This window comes from Falco biarmicus, chromosome 1 (genome assembly GCF_023638135.1).
Source record: "Falco biarmicus isolate bFalBia1 chromosome 1, bFalBia1.pri, whole genome shotgun sequence".
NCBI lineage: Eukaryota > Metazoa > Chordata > Aves > Falconiformes > Falconidae > Falco > Falco biarmicus.
Window position 1 is genome coordinate 58,070,564 of NC_079288.1, and position 17,956 is coordinate 58,088,519.

General features: G+C 39.5%; 1 protein-coding gene across 5 annotated transcripts in view; it reads left to right on the plus strand.

Moving 5' to 3' along the window:
- Positions 1-17,956, plus strand: part of GSTCD (glutathione S-transferase C-terminal domain containing) — an 81,146-nt gene that overhangs the window by 46,999 nt on the left and 16,191 nt on the right. The window lies entirely within an intron of this gene.

Sequence of the window (17,956 nt, forward strand, 5' to 3'; positions counted from 1 at the left end):
AGAAATAGATGAAGCTGTAGCATTGGCACATGTACCTGTTACGCCTTTTAAAAAGTAAGCATTTACATGCCCTTTTACTAATAACTAAAGGCATGTGGTGTGTTCCCAAACCTTGTAGTTCCAGAACAAGTTTTGATAAACATCCACTGGGTGAAAAATCCACAAACCAACCAAACAAAACTCCAACAAAACCAAAAAAAACCACTTTCCTCTGAACTGTTTGGATAAACTGTTTGGCTCCTGATTACTTGTAGTCATAAAAATGCACTCTGGGCAGCAGGATAACTTTCTGTCTGCTTCAAACAGCCATATTATAAACGAAGCTATTTTATAAAATGTTAATAGCAAAAATAGATGAGGTTTCCTCCATTGCAACCAGATCCATAAAACAGTGTTTTCCCTGAATCTTTAGTTCGTTCTTTTGTCCTCCAAAAGTGAGTGGAGAGAGAGCTTAAAAATGGGAGGAGGTGAGATGCAGAGAACAGTAATAAAAACAAAATCCTTCAGTAAATGATGCTGGTTTTTATTACTCACTTGCTCTGTTCTGCTTATGTCTGTGATAAAGTAGGGTATTTTGTAATAGGATTAATGCATTAAAATTCTGATGCAGAAGTAAAGCAATATTTATACAATCAGAGCCAGATTTTTAAATTTTTGTTTTAAATTTGACCCATGTCAGTTACTTTTACAATTCAATCAGTGGGAAAACTGTTTTAAGAGGAAATAAAGTTAAGCCGATGCGGGAAGTCTGAGTTGAAAAGGAGACACTGGCTTGTTTTGAATGTACCTATATTAATTACTGTTGAATATCTACATCGGTTTTGGTTAAAATAATACTTTCATGTGTGTATATATATACACATATATGTATGTGTATATGTATATATATTTTTTTCATATTGAATGTGTGATAAGAAAGATCAGAATAGTAATTTTTAAAAGTAAAGGAAGAGCAAATGAGTCAATAATAGCCCAAAGCCATCTGATCTTGTATCTGATTGAACGAATGTTTTATTCTCTATAAACAAACACAACAATTTAAATGTGGTAGAATGGGCTCGTATTTCTCGGAGAACTAAAAAATAATGATAGTTTGTCTTGAGTCATCTATGTGGGAAAGCTTTACTTATATTTTCTATTCAGAATTATTCAGCAAGCAGTTTTTCAACTTACCTGCGAACTCCTGTTTGTATTTTAGGATTTTTTAATTATTATAATCCAGAACTAGGGAAGAGGAAAAGGATGGTTTAATGTTGTCCCTTGGTGATCGAAGTAGTAAAGTTTATCTTCTAGTCTGATTTTTGCATAGGAATTTATACCTGGTTAAAAAGGGGGAGTGATTTTCACTTTGGGCGCTTCAGTTACGGCCATATGCATAAGAAAAACTAGAAGAATTGTTACAAGCAGTCTTTGTTAGCACAAAACAATTCTGTTCTGTCCTAAAATGCTGTTTTGCTTTCTGGGACAGTGTCACAGTGCCTAGAGAAAGCCAAGGAGGAAGCTGAAGTATGTGTATACCATGTAAATACGGAGTACAGCATTAGGACATGCTCAAATAAGCAGTAAGTGAGACCTACTTCATATGGTACAGTGTAGCACCTTGCAGAGAAACAAGATGAGGGTCCCTAAAAGTCACAGTAGAAACAAAGGAATAGTAGTCAAAGTAGTAGTAGACACAAAGGAATTTGGGATTAGCACAAAGAAATAGTAGACAAAGTAGTAGTAAATACCAAGGAATTTAACACTGCACTAACAGGGCTGTTACTGCTGAAAGAGCCAGTGCAGTTGCCATCATCCTGTGTAACTGCATCTTTCTGCTGCACTTTGTAGATAAAGCCTCTTGAAAAAGCTTGAGCATTTAGTTCTCGCAGTGGTCTTTGGAGATCTCTGGCCCCTTTGTCTTTATGTCACATTACGACTCTGTGAGGTTGTCTGCAAAGCCAGAAAGCACATACTTTCCCCACCTACAAGCTGCTTTTGGGTATACCTTAGGAAGGTGGTCTTGGAAAGGCAGCAAGATCAGAAGAATGAAAAAGAAAAAAATCAAGGTTTGCTGTAGTTTTTTCTACAATAAAACAATTTCCAGCATAGAGCTTTGGCTGTAAAAATATTTAATAGTTTATGGTGCTTCAGAGTAGGTCTTTTTTGTTTCTGATGATTCTGATGATGTTCCCTGGCCTTCCAAAATGTGAATTAGATTCTTAGTCTTCATACATTGGTGCAGGTAGGACAAACCAGAAATACCTCCACAATATAATGAAAATGCTAATTAAATACCTACTTTAAAATTCTGTGAAGCTGTTCAGAGTTGAAGGTTTTCATTTACTTTTTGATGACAGTGATTTCGGAAATTCACCTATTGTGCAAATAAATTATATTAGATTTTCAAGGGAAGTGTTGTAGTGAAAAGTGTAAAAACAGTGAAACTTTTTCTTTTTATGATTTGACTGATATTTTCTTTGTCACTGTCAATTCCAGCAGATTCAGTATCTTGCATTGTAAGAAGTAACCAAATTCCAGCAGGTTTTGTGTTTCTTGACTATTTTCAATCTTGCTTCTAACTCCATTTCATATCTTCATAAGCTTGTAAAATTTCATTTTAACATGTCAAATTATTTGTTTTAGCATTGGTCAGGATCAGACTTAGTTTTTTGGGTAGACTTGAATTTATTTTTCACATTTAGGTGTCCCTTTAATATTTTTCTTAGCAAAGGAAAGGAAGAGAATTCTCAAGAAGCAGCAGCAAGATTGTTGCAAACAAATTACTTTGTCCTGTATGTCAGTGTAAAGTAGTAAAAACAAATAAACAAAATCCTTTTTCAAAAATACTCTGTTAGAAGCCAGCCTTTGAATGCTGCATTCATGTCAGAGCTCGAAGTCTGACCCTTAGACCTAATGCACTTGGTACAGGAGTAAATAAGAGGCAGATTCCAGTGACAGACACTTTTTTAGCCCAACATCACTGGGAACAGCTGGACTAAATTATTTCAGAAAGCTATGCCACAATAAGGGAGCTGGATGGAAGGAAAACAGTTTATACTGAGCCTGACAAGTGGAGGGGCAAGGTCAGTGTCATTCTACAATCTAGACTGCCATGAGGAATCAGTTAGGGACATTTGGTGGTGTTAATTGTTTTACAGCTACTCTGGAATCAGAGCCTGCTTTATTCCTGAAGCTGAAACCATACTCTAAAGAATGTAACTTTTTGCTTTTAAATGGACAGATTTATATCAATTAGATGTAAGTCCTGATACAGGATGTGGTCAGACTTCTCTCTCGACAGCCACACTTTCTTTTCTGTGTCCCCCCACTTGGAGTTACACCCATGAGTAAAAACCACAAACACTATTTGCTGTATTGAATTAAAATACTGCTCAAAAAAGGTAGTCATCCTATTTGCTCAGAGTTGCCTCCCTCCATCATCATAGAAGGGGGGTGAGAGGCAGAGGAGGATTGCGACACACTCGCCTCTCACATGGCTCTGCCTTTTGATGTAGTGTTTATTTCAGACTGTGATTCAACTGGGTCTGTACTATGGCATACTTGTAGATGAAGCTGGGACTGGCTGGCCCATCTCCTGCAACTTCTCCTCTCTCCTCTGGTATGGTCATGCAGTAAGAGTAGGAAACAGATGTAGCTGAAGGCTAACAGTTCCCTTCTTGGGAGGGAGGGGAAGGGAGAGAGGTTAGTGCAGTGAAAGGGGGCAGATGGAAGATGGCCCCAGGCTGGGGAAGGGGAGGGCAGATCTTCAACTTTCAGCACTGGCCCACGCAGATTGAATTAAGTGGCTGAAGTTGAAGTAGAATATCATTCGAGTAATGAAGGTGACCACTGGACCACAGCAAAGTTATTGTCCTTGCTAATTGTATTTATTACAAGATTTGGCAGAGTTCTTTATAGCAAGGTATTATTATTTCTGACTAGTGAGAATATTTGTAAATAAATGTCAGCTTAGCTGTCATCCTTCATCTGTTTGAATTCAACTTTTAGTAGCAGTTGCATAGGAACCACTGTACAGCTGCATTAGTATGATGAATGCTATATATGAAGAGGAAAAAACCCAGCCATAATGCAAAACCAGAACAACCACCCCCAAAACAAAGCAGTAAACAATCCCCCCCACCTGCAAACAGGTATCAGAAATAGTAAAGCAGGAGATAACATCATCAAGGTGAAGGAAATATAAGCTGAGTATTAAATAATTAGAATATGCAGAATTATCATAAGGAACTACTAGAAAAAAAACCACCAAACCAGCATTGGTTTCAGAAAAACTTGTTCAGCTTAGTATAAAATAACTATTGCTTTTGCTTTATAGTTACTGACCCTTTTTGCTGTCCTAAGATTAAATCTTCTTAATCAATATAGCAATAAATATACTCTACCTGAATTTCTGTGAAAAGCAGACTAATGTTATCATTTGAATTAGTTATGTGACGCTTATGGAAAACCCAATAAAAAGATATTTGTGCTAGAACATTAAGTGTGCAATTCTGCTCTATGGAGTAGGAGAATGCATGCATTGTGTGTTATATGTATGTTTTAGTAGCTGTGTGTTCAGTTGTGCTGTGTTATGACCTCGCAGTTGAATAGGGTTAAAGTCTTAGAGGTGATATTTGGGCTTTGCTTATTTAAGGAAACTTCAATGACTTCTCAAGTTTAACTTGAGAAATATGGAAGTATTATTTGAGGACAGAAGGATTATATGAACTTGAACACTAAAGAAAGGTAATATAAAAATAAAGGGCTTTTTGCCTTCTGCCTTGGTGCCAAAATGCAAGACCTCCAAGTGCCACAGAGACTTTAAAATTCTGCTTGACAAAAGCTGAATTAACAGTAATGTTGGATTCATGAAGCCAAATAAAGTAATTTTGTTATGACCGTTAATTGGAAAGAAAAATGGATCTTTCTGGGATTGTGTGGTAAGCTGTCAGTTAGGTTCTTAAGAAGGGAACAAACCATTTTACGGGGGCCTTTCAGCATATTGTAGGAAAAGACCATATTCTTCAAGGTTTTGCCTTGTAGGGCTCAATTTCCAGCTTGCTTTCTTATTGTTCTTGAAGACAACAATTAGCATTGTTGGCCATCACAGGGCTTGAGAAATGCAAAGTGAGCTGTAGCATTTTTAGACACAGAAGATTTAGCCACATTAGCTCACATTCTCTACAGGCTATGTCACGGCTCACTGTTTCTGCAATTCTAGCTACCAAGCTCAAAATACAGAGGTAGAGCAGACAAAAGACCTATTGATTCAAGCGTGATTTTTTCCATCTTTCAAGGGAATGTATGTATGGTACTTATTGTCTGCCCATTAAGGGAGGATGAAACCTGGTTTGTTGGTGACCATGAAGAGTTAATTTTTAGAGATTTTTTCAAGGCTATAGGCTAATATTTTTTAAAAGTTTTCTCACTAATTTAATACTCAGGAGGTCGACTAACTACATAGTGGATCTGTTGTTGCTGATGAAAGCTGTTAGCAATTTACTTTTTGATTTTTAGTGACTCTAGGATGTGTTTGTTAACTTTGCACAGCATGAAAATTTGATGATGTTTTTCAGGATGATGTTTGTACTTGATATTAATAAATCCCAGATCTCTTGGGAAAACCTCTGGGTTGGAGAATAAGAACAGAGAAGTTGGATATGGAAGTAAAAGCATTTGCATGCATGGATTTTTGTGCTGTTTGTTGCATGACAGGTGTGGTCTGTCCTTCAGTTACAGTGCAGGAAAATGGCTCAGTACATTTGTGCTAATGCCTGTTGAGAGGCAGGAATTGGAAACAAAAGTGTCTGCCTGATCCCTCCTGCAATTATAGAGACTGAAGTTGAAAGTGGATGGAAGAGACTGATATAAAAGTTACAAGGGTAAAAAGCAAAGCTACCAGGGAAAAAAGCATTTACAACAAATCCCATTAAATAAATTGTGGCAGTTACTTGAGCTCAGGAAGCCTTGAATTCTGGAGGCTTTCCACCAAGGGAGCTTGCACTTTACACTGTGAATGAGCTTTAGGTGGTTTTCTTTCTTGTTTTCACCAAATAGAAAGATAAAAAAATCTGTGAAGGTCAAAGGTCAGGTTTGGGGGTTTTTTAGTGGTTTTTTTTGTGGTTTTTTTTTAAGCTAATACTTGTGAGAGCCAACCCCTTTTCAAAATGAGTTGCAGTGTAAATGAAGCCACCTAAGCTTAGGAGGCAAATCTTGTTGTGTTCAACCCATTTTGAAGAACAGAGCTGACCTTTTATGTTCCCAGTGCATTTCTAAGAGCTTCTGTGTGCTTTGGCTCTCTTGAGGTTAAAAGGACAAGTCCATACTGAATTGCGTCAAACAAAAAACTCTGTTTATGCTTCTATCATGCTTTTGGAAAGCCTGTTCTTCTGGTTTGTGCTGAATCTGAAATTTTATCCAGTACTGATCAGGAGTTAGGTCCTTGCTTCCTTCTCGCTATTTGTGCCTGGTGCTGCTGCTGCTGCCCACTAGTTCTGGACCTGCAGTATCACGAGGGTAGGCTTATACCGCAGGTAGGAGTGTGCCTGCAGTTTATACAGATAAACTGATATAATTTTAAGCTGGTAGCTTGGGCTTTAGCAGTATAGGAGCTGAACAGGTTTTTGGAAGGCTATCTTGCCCTAAATGTAGAGCTGTTGTAGCAGTGTTGCTGTAAACTGGGTTGTTTAAAGCAAGCTCAGATTTACTGAGCTGAGCTGCAGTCACACCTCTTATGGCTCTGTAATCATAATCAGATTTAGATACTGTGCACGGGCAACTTCTAGTAGGCTTCTAAGGAAGCTGTATTTGTTGGAAAGTCTGGACTTGCTTGGCTGCTCATTTGCTTATTGGATGAAAGAATTCAAACGTGACTCAGTTTCTTGCTGCCTCCATGTCGTGGTTTACCAAGTACCATGCTGCTCGTTCGCTCACTCCTCCTCACCCAGGGGGATGGGGAGGAGGATCCGAAAGGAATGTAAAACTCAGGGGTTGAGATAAGAATAATTAATTAGTAAAGCAAAAGGTGCACACACAAGCAAAGCAAAACAAGGAATTCATTCCCCACTCCCCATGGGCAGGCAGGTGTTCAGCCATCCCCAGGACAGCAGGGCTCCATCATGCCTAACGGTTACTTGGGAAGACAAGTGCCATAATGCCAAATGTCCCCACCTTCCTCCTCCTTCCCCCCGGTTTACATACTCAGCATGGCGTTCTATGGTATGGAATATCCCTTTGGCTAGCTTGGGTCAGCTGTCCTGGTCGTGTCCCCTCCCAATTCCCCGTGCACCCCCAGCCCTCTGGCTGGCAAGGCCTGAGGAACTGAACAGTCCTTGACTTAGTATCAACATCACCCAGCAACAACCAAAACCATCAGTGTGTTATCAGCATTGCTCTCACACCATAGCCAAAACACAGCACTGTACTAACTACTAAGAAGAAAATTAACTCTATCCCAGCTGAAACCAGGACACTCCATAAGAGGGGAGGGCATCTGGTTATTTTGATTTTAGAGCAACAACTATTTTATTAAATACTTTATCAGGTATAATTGAAGTAATTGAAACAAACCCAATAAGGTCTGTCAATTGATGAAAACAAACCCAAGTAGTAGCCTGTATTATCAAGATAAAGTCCCTGCTTATTGTGTCCCCAACTTTGCCACAGCTGTATTTCAGGTATGGGGGATATAGCAGACAAATATAAATTAGATCTCTTGATTATTTTCATTTATTGCTCAGTTAGCCTCAGTTAGATTAAAACTACGTGCAGGACAACAGCTACTTTTTAAAACTCAGTCAATCCATTGTGATTGTGCGTACACATAGACAGAGAATGTACTTGTGTGTTTCTGAAGTATAGGATTTTTTAGGTATTAATATTACTGATGTGAATAAGTTGTAAATAATATGGTCAAGTTTGTACTCATAAATCAATATTCATTTTAATGCATAAATAAGCTTGTAATTGTATAGCAACAAAGGGGTTAAAATGTCTGAAAGATCATATAGACTGTTCTGGCAAGAAAGTTGCAAATCTCTGAAAGGGGAGCTGTCCTCCCTATCTGCAAAGCAAGCTGCCCTACCAAGGAGATAACGGGACAGCAGGATGGCCTTGAGTCAAATTAACAAGGAGTATTGTAAAAACCCCGGGAAAGATTTCTACAAGTCTGCCAACTCATCACTTTTGAGACCTAAGGTGAAAAGTACACCGTGAGGAAGACCTACGGCCTTCCTCCCATAGACCACTGCCCACATTCTAAAGACCCCGGCCCACAATTTTTGGAAGAATCTGCGCAAGCGTGAAGGACTGATAAGCTAATTAACATACGAAGCGAGGGTAGGCGGGTTCAGGTGATGAATATGTATAGGCGTTAATGGAATATTCATTGTTTCATTATATAAATATAAGATAATCTGCCCCTCTGGGTGGGTACGATTGGTGGAAGGATCCCCCGTACACCCGGCGCCGACAATAAAGAATACTTAATCACTAAGAAATTCTGAAGACGTTCTTTGAAACAATCTGGCGACCCAGATGGGACGGCTCTCTGCCTGACCGTAGGACCCGCTGGGAAGTGGACTCCCTTGGGTACCCCCGGGGATTTTCCCGGAGGGACTCCCCAACTCATCGGATCACTGCGGAGGCAGACAAGAATCCCATCTTCTGTAAGTGATAATATTCTTTATTGCTGTATTCTGGTATTACCGGTAATCTGGGGTTACCCGTAAGACGAGAAAATTGATTTCCGCAGGGTAACTGCTGGGTATGCTTGGGAACTAGTTTCTCAGGTATACATCTGGGTATGCTTGGGAACTAGTTTCTCAGGTATACATCTGGGTATGCTTGGGAACTAGTTTCTCAGGTATACATCTGGGTATGCTTGGGAACTAGTTTCTCGGGTATACATCTGGGTATGCTTGGGAACTAGTTTCTCGGGTATACATCTGGTCTGGAAAACTCAGGTATACTTCTGTGGCTGGCACCCTAAGTATACTTCTGGTTTTGTTTGGGTTTTATCAACATTTAATTGCCATCTGGAATCTGGCAAGTTTGCTTATAAAGCTTATTTGCTGCAGTGTTGCTTATTTTGGTTACCGGATTTATGGAATGTGGAATTTGACTTTGATAATTGTTACTGTGATTTCGGCTATATTTTGATAATAATAGTGAGCTCTTGGTGTTGCTGTAGAAAGATACCTGCGTGTTGCATTTTGTAAGTAGTAATTCTGTAAGTGATAAGTGTGTTCTGTGAGTGTAAGCTGGAAAAATGGGAGGAAAGCAGAGTGGTGGGATTTTAAAGAAAAGCCCGTTAGGATGTGTTCTGAGTCACTGGAGGGTTATTGGAGGGTCTGCTGGTGGAAGTGTGAATAAGAAAACATTGATAAAGTACTGCAATCAGTGGTGGCCGTTGTATAAGCTGGAAGATGGTGAGAAATGGCCACTTAACGGAACTATAAATTATAATACCTTGTTGCAGTTAATGCTATTTTTGCGAAGAGAAGGAAAATGGGATGAAGTAATGTATGCAGATATGTTTTTTACCCTGAGAAATCATCCAGAGTGGCAAAAAGGGTGTGGAATTAATCTAGCTCCACAGGATCCCTTAATATTAGCAATGGAAAGGGACATGAGAAAAGATGGGAAAGGAAAGTTGAAGAGGTGTTGCTCTGCATGTAGTATCGGTCAGAGATGTCTAAAGTTAGGGGAGCCAGAGGAGGGAGAAAGTAGGATGGAGGATTATGTTCCACCCCTATCGAATATGGAAAGTATCCGGACGGAGAAGTCTGTGGATGAGGGGGGCGAGGACTGTAAGAATTCAAAAGGGTTTACCCCGATTACTGCACGTACAAGGAGTAAGGCAGGAATAAGTAACCAGTCGGGACCGGTGATGCAAGCCCCTCTGCGACAAGCTGTGGGGACTAATGGACCGGTTAGAATTAAAATTCCTTTTACCACTAGTGAATTAGATTCGTGGAAGGAAGCTGTAAAAGGTTATAGGGATGACCCGGAGGAGGTGGCTAACAGGTTCGAATTAATTATGAAAAATTTAGATCCGGATTGGAAAGACATAGAAATAATGTTAGCAGCTCTGCCGGAAACAGAGAAGCAATTGGTAATAAAAACAGCCCGGACGCATGTGCAAGTGCAAATAGCTTCAGGGGTTCTGCCCGGAACTGTGGAAGTACATGTCCCGAGAGCAGACCCCGATTGGGACTATAATGATGGTAACGATTATAGATTACTAAAAAGGTATCAGGAATGGATAAGAATTGCCCTGGAAAATGCTATTCCCAAATCTGTAAATTGGTCCAGGTTGTACACTATAAAACAAGGACCGTCTGAAACCCCCACAGAATTTTTGGAACGTTTAAGAACAGCTATGCAAAAATTTACAACGATAGATCCGTCCTCAGAAGGGGGTAAATTACAATTGATTTCATTGTTTCTGGGACAATCAACAGAAGACATAAGGAAAAAACTCCAAAATTACAAGGGGCAGACATGAGAGACTTAGAAAAACTGGTAGAGGAAGCATGGAGAGTGTTTAGAAACCGGGAAGGGGAGGAAAGACAGAAACTGGGACAGACTATTGCAGCAGCAACAGTAGCTGCATTAAATAATCAGGGACCAACTTTTCGAGTTAAAAATAGGGGAGATGGGAAACGAATAAGGACCCAGCAACCACCTCTAAGATCAGATCAGTGTGCCTATTGTAAAGAGGTAGGCCATTGGAAAGGGGAGTGTCCAAAGCGAGGGGGAGCTCGAAACATGATAGCAAATGTTTCATCGGATCAATGAAGTCGACCAGGAGAATCTACCCTAGCAGATCCTCTGGTTAAAATAGAGCTAGGGAACTCGGGACAAGAAATGGAATTTTTAATAGACACAGGTGCTTCCTATTCGGTGTTAAATCAAAAGCTAATGCCAGAAGATAAAGACTTTGTGACTGTAGTGGGGGCTACGGGCCAACAACAAAAAGCCTTTTTCCTAAAACCGCTAAAGTATAAATTAGGGAAACAGGTGGGAATACATAAGTTCTTGTACTTACCGGGGTCACCAAAATCACTATTGGGTCGGGATTTATTAGAACAATTAGAAGCAGAAATAGTTTTTGAGAAAGGAAAAATGAGGCTAAGAATAAGGGAAGAACAGTTAATAAATGTACTAAGCTTAGCATTGATACAAACTAATCTTAGAAGTGAAGTGCCTCCGGAAATTGCAGATCAAGTGTACCCAGGAGTTTGGGCTACCGAAATTCCTGGAAAAGCCAAGAATGTGACTCCAATAACTGTAAGGTTGAAATTGGGGAAAGAGCCTGTGAAGGTTAAACAATATCCTCTAAGGATAGAGGATAGGAGGGGAATTAAAGAAATAATTGACAGATTTTTACAATATGGGCTACTAATTGAGTGTGAATCAGAATATAACACGCCCATATTACCAATCAAAAAGGCAGATGGAAAGAGTTATAGGCTAGTTCAGGATTTAAGGGCCATAAATAAAATCACTGAGGATATACATCCAGTAGTGGCCAATCCATACACTCTATTGACTAAACTAAAAAGCAGTCAAGTTTGGTTTACTGTACTGGATTTGAAGGACGCCTTTTTCTGTCTGGCCCTAGCCAAGGAAAGTCAGAAGTTATTTGCCTTTGAATGGGAAAACCCTGATTCGGGGAGAAAAACGCAGCTTACCTGGACAGTTTTACCCCAGGGATTTAAAAATAGCCCGACTATCTTTGGGAATCAATTAGCTAAGGAGCTTGAGTCCTGGTCGACCCCAGACTCTGAAGGAACCTTATTACAATACGTAGACGATCTCTTAATAGCTACTGAGACAAGAGAGGGCTGTGTCCAATGGACGATAAGCCTGCTTAATTTTCTGGGACTAAATGGATATCGAGTTTCTCAACAGAAAGCCCAACTGGTCCAGCAACGAGTGATTTATCTGGGATTCGAGGTCTCGGGAGGACAACGAGAGCTGGGAACAGAACGTAAAGAAACCATTTGTCGGACACCGGAACCGCGAACGGTAAAGGAACTGCGGACTTTTCTGGGAATGACAGGTTGGTGTCGTCTTTGGATCTATAATTATGGACTGATAGTGAAGCCTTTGTATGAGATGGTTAAGAAGGATCAATCCAAATTGGTTTGGACTGGAGAAGCACAGAAGGCTTTTAGGCAGTTAAAGCAGGAATTAATGAAAGCTCCAGCCTTGGGGTTACCGGATCTTTCGAAACCTTTTTTCCTGTTTTCCTATGAAAGACAAGGGATAGCCTTAGGAGTACTAGCACAGAAATTGGGTCCCTATAAGCGGGCAGTAGCTTACTTCTCCAAACAATTAGATGAAGTAAGCAAAGGATGGCCTGGATGTCTACGGGCTGTTGCTGCAGTAGTTATTAACATACAGGAGGCCCGAAAGTTTACGATGGGACAGAAGATGACAGTGCTAGTCTCCCATACAGTCTCAGCAGTTTTGGAACAGAAAGGAAACCACTGGCTTTCACCGCAGAGATTCTTAAAGTACCAGGCAATATTAGTGGAACAAGATGACGTGGAGATTGTTGTCACTAATGTTGTGAATCCAGCTTCTTTTCTCAGCGGAACTCTGGATGAACCGGTGGTCCATGACTGTATAGAGACAATGGAAACTGTGTATTCGAGCCGACCAGATCTTAAAGAAGAACCTTTAGAGGATGCCGACGAATCTTGGTACACTGATGGAAGCAGCTTCGTGAAGCAAGGACAACGTAAAGCAGGGTATGCCGTTACCACCACCAAACAGGTAATTGAGTCTAAACCATTGCCCCCTGGGACGTCTGCCCAGAAAGCAGAGATAATTGCTCTGACACGAGCATTAGAGCTAGCGGCGGGAAAGAAGATAAATATTTGGACAGATTCCAAATATGCATTCGGTGTGGTGCATGCTCATGGAGCAATCTGGAAGGAACGAGGACTGTTAACTGCTCAAGGAAGACAGATAAAGCATGCAGAAGAAATTTTACAATTATTAGAAGCTGTAAAGCAACCAGAAAAAGTGGCTATTATGCATTGTCGGGGACACCAGAGAGGGAATGCTGAATTTGAAATAGGAAACCGATTAGCAGACCAAGAGGCCAAACGAGTGGCTGACTCAGCTGACACAAAAGCGTTGTCCTTAATACCAGACAGTAAAATCCAAACTATAGATGTAAGTCAAAAGCCGAGTTATACGAAGGAAGATTTAAAATTAATTGAGGATCTGAAAGGTAAAAAAGGGGTAAATGGATGGGTATATCTGAAAGACAACCGTGTAATAATACCCTCCAACTTAATTTGGTCTATAGTTTTTACAGAACACAATAGGACGCACTGGGGTGCTGATACTCTATATCAGAGTTTGAGTCGGATAATGGTAGGGCGAAATTTGTATACTACCGTAAAACAGGTAACTCAACAATGCAGCGTTTGTCTACACAATAACCCCAATACTCAAAATAAAGTGAGGTTTGGGATAATTGGTAAAGGAAACTATCCCGGAGAACAATGGCAAATTGATTTCTCAGAACTTCCTAGAAAAGGGGGGTATCGGTATTTATTAGTATTAACTGATACCTTCTCAGGATGGCCCGAGGCCTTTCCCTGTCGAACGAATAAAGCAAGAGAGGTGGTTAAGGTTCTGACAAACGAGATAATCCCACGTTTTGGGATCCCAGCCGCAATGTCTTCTGACAGGGGTTCTCATTTCTGTGCACAAATAGTACGGCAAATAAGCAGAATTCTCAGGATAGACTGGCAATTACATACTCCTTATAGGCCACAGGCAAGTGGACAGGTAGAAAAAATGAATCATTTAATTAAACAACAAATAGCTAAAATAGGACAAGAAGCTAATCTGACATGGCCACAATCTCTCCCGTTAGCATTATTAAGAATCAGAGTTAAACCAAGAGTGAGAGAAAATTTAAGCCCCTTTGAGATTTTGTATGGAAGGCCTTATCAATTTTTGTTTAGCGGAGAAAACTTAACACAGCTAGGATCAGAATACTTATATAATTATGTATCTGAACTACAGAAACAACTGAGTAAGGTACAAAAGCACGTTCTAGGAACCAGGGCCAGAGGATTAGATCAACCAGTTCATTCTTTCAAACCAGGTGACTATGTATATATAAAGACTTTTTCAGGGCAACCTTTGGAGGAAAAATGGAGTGGACCGCATCAAGTACTGTTGACAACTCATACTGCTATCAAGATTAAGGAACAAGTCGCTTGGATCCACTACTCGAGAGTAAAAAAAGCTCCAGGTTCACGATGGGAAGCTACGCAAATGGAACCTCTAAAGTTACGGTTGTGTCGAAAGGATGGACAATAATTACCTTGATATCCGGGTTGTGGATAGGGAATGTCAATGCATGGGACCAGAATATGTATTTACAATTACTAAGGAATATTGTTCAGAATTTCAACCTAACCTCTTGCTGGATTTGTACTCAAATGCCTGAAAATGCAGGTCGGGGATTTCCCCTGATAGGTAGTGCATTTCCGAATGATTCCGAAATACATGCGGCTTTTTCAAAAATGACTATTTCAGAGTACACCCAATTAGAAGTTAAGGAATTGTCTTGGTCACTGGATATCAATGCTCCTTTGAACTCTAGTAGAGGTGTCCCGTGTGTCCAAAGGTGCTCCTTGAATAAGACCGAACCTGAAACAGGAGGGAATTCGACCGATAAAAGATGCGGGAAAACAGTCTTCATAGGCAGGTACCCCAATTGTACATCCTATTGGAAATATGGAGGGGCAAATCTTTGGAATAAAAACCAGACCAGGAGGAAAAACAATACTACTCCTAAGGGATGGCCCACTCCCTCAGGGACTGGATGGTATTGGATATGCGGAGACAAAGCCCGAAAGGTTTTACCCTTGGGCTGGCAGGGTGAATGTGCTGTAGGGCCTGTTGTTCCGCACATCTTCATAGTTCATAATCTGACACAAGGACTAATTAGATCATATATTAAAAGGATTAGACGAGAAAGTACAAATCCTCTTATACAGAGACCTACTGCCTTTCATAGTTTTGCTCGTTGGTTTTTTCCATGGTTGGGAGTAAGTGAATTAGAAAAAGCTTTAGTAAACCTCTCTGCTACTATGGAAATTGCCATGAACTTTACTACTGATGCCATACAGGCACAACAAGAGGAAATTAAAAGCATTTCAAGAATGACCTTACAAAATAGACTGGCACTTGATATGCTACTTAGCAAAGAAGGAGGAGTGTGCACACTAATAAATACAAGTTGTTGCACATACATAAACAATGACAAGAGAGTAACTTTGGATTTAGAAAAGATTTGGGAACAAACCAGAATATTACATGAGATTACAAAGGATGATCTCTCTTGGAGCTTTGAGGGAATATGGAACAAGTTAACCTCCTGGCTGCCTGACCTACGATGGATAAAACAGATTTTTACTATGTTAGTAGTTTTTACAGTGTTTGGTGTATATGCATGCGTAGTGTTTAGGTGCATGTTCTGGTGCATAAACATGAGAAAATATATATAATGCAAAAGAATTTGCTTGTATCGAGAAAAAGGGGGGAATGATGTGAATAAGTTGTAAATAATATGGTCAAGTTTGTACTCATAAATCAATATTCATTTTAATGCATAAATAAGCTTGTAATTGTATAGCAACAAAGGGGTTAAAATGTCTGAAAGATCATATAGACTGTTCTGGCAAGAAAGTTGCAAATCTCTGAAAGGGGAGCTGTCCTCCCTATCTGCAAAGCAAGCTGCCCTACCAAGGAGATAACGGGACAGCAGGATGGCCTTGAGTCAAATTAACAAGGAGTATTGTAAAAACCCCGGGAAAGATTTCTACAAGTCTGCCAACTCATCACTTTTGAGACCTAAGGTGAAAAGTACACCGTGAGGAAGACCTACGGCCTTCCTCCCATAGACCACTGCCCACATTCTAAAGACCCCGGCCCACAATTTTTGGAAGAATCTGCGCAAGCGTGAAGGACTGATAAGCTAATTAACATACGAAGCGAGGGTAGGCGGGTTCAGGTGATGAATATGTATAGGCGTTAATGGAATATTCATTGTTTCATTATATAAATATAAGATAATCTGCCCCTCTGGGTGGGTACGATTGGTGGAAGGATCCCCCGTACACCCGGCGCCGACAATAAAGAATACTTAATCACTAAGAAATTCTGAAGACTTTCTTTGAAACATTACAGTACCTGTCTATCTAACATATTACAAGTTTGACCTCACAGGTTCTAACTGACACAGTGATAGCTCTTGATTTTGCACGTGATGGAATGCTGGCATCTTCCATTGGCTACAGTTAGAACTGTAGATGTTGAGAACATTTTGAACATTTGTTGATCAAGTGGTAGCATGAAAATTAGAGGCAAACAGTGGAGCAGTTTACATAGATATTTGGCACACAAGGAATTAGGGTTTCTAGTATAACCTTCGGTAAAAGTGTTTTCCAAGGATCTATTCATGTGAAATAGATGATTCGTTATGATTCCTTAAAATGTATTTATCATTTTACATAATATGGTAAAGGTTTCATATCTGCAGTCCTTGTATATGTTTTTGTCATTAGAAAGCTTAATTTTGTGGGACTTTTCTTTTTGGTAACTTTCACAAAGTGTAAAAAATGTTTGAAATGTAACAGTGGTTTTATTTTTATAAAATGTACTATAAAGTATACTTACAAAGTTAATAAGAAGTGAAGAGGTTGTGTTCAATCTCTTTAAAAGTTCCATTAAAAGGTAGTACACATTTTAATGTCACCATGCAGTGCAGTCACCTAGGAGTATTTTTAAAAATGTCATTATGCTGGTTTGTTGTTTTTTTTAAATGACTGTCTGTGCAGTAACTGTGGAGAATGAACTCTGCCCTACTTCCTCTGCCTTCTGTTGTCAGTTTTTCTCTTTTCTTTGCCCTGACAGTGTAGAATGCAGTGTCTTCAAAAGTGGTTGTTTTTTCTTCTCATTCTACCCTAAACAAAGCAGTGATAGTTTTATCAGATGAGCTTGTTGAGTTTGATGAATTATTTCTAAAGTGAAATGTTATTTACAATAAGATATAATACAAAAGAATACATTATCAGGATAGAAATTTAAAAAATAAACTGTATAGTAAATGGAATTTATGATGAGATGATAATTGAACTACTTTTGTAGTAACCAGGAAACATCACTGATTTGTGGGTTTTCTTCTCAACTATTCCTCAGTACTGGGAAAAATATATATTTTATTAGAGAAAGCTAATGATTTTATACAAAACTGGAGAGTGCCCATACTCAAATGTGACATGATGCTCCAAGTAGGAAATATGTTTATATTTCTGAGAGCATTAGGATTGCTTGGTACACCTAAACTTCCTTCATGAAAACTGATTCAAGAAAGTTGTTTCAGTACCTTTTCTCTTACTGTAAATATGAGCTCATGAATATTTTTACTGTCAACATTTATGTCAAACTTTGCTTTCTGAACAAACAGAAAAGAGTATTAAATATCTGTCAGCACTTTGTTAGCCCCACTGAGACAAAATGCATCTTTACAAATACGTAAGAGCTGCCTAAACAAGTTCATTGTATCTGAACCAACGGTATGTTGGACTTTATCAAGCACATTTGTAAGAAATTAATAGTTTTTCTGTTTCTGGTTGTTACAGATGTGATGGAAAGCCAGACTTTGCTGCGCAGGAGTAGTCACTTTGAGAAGTGCCTCCTTGCACACAGTCATTTAAATAAACAAGACTGCTTGTTGTGAAAATTGAAAATTGACAGGACAAAGAGTACAACTTTTAAAAACAAGATGCTTAAGGATAGTGTATAGATATAGTAAACAGGGATTTATTTTGGCAGCCTTAATGTGCATGGGTTTGAGCTCTGTTTCTGGGGATGATTCACAGTTTTGGAATATAATCAGGCTAGAGCTTACACCAATTTGGTTAGTTAACAT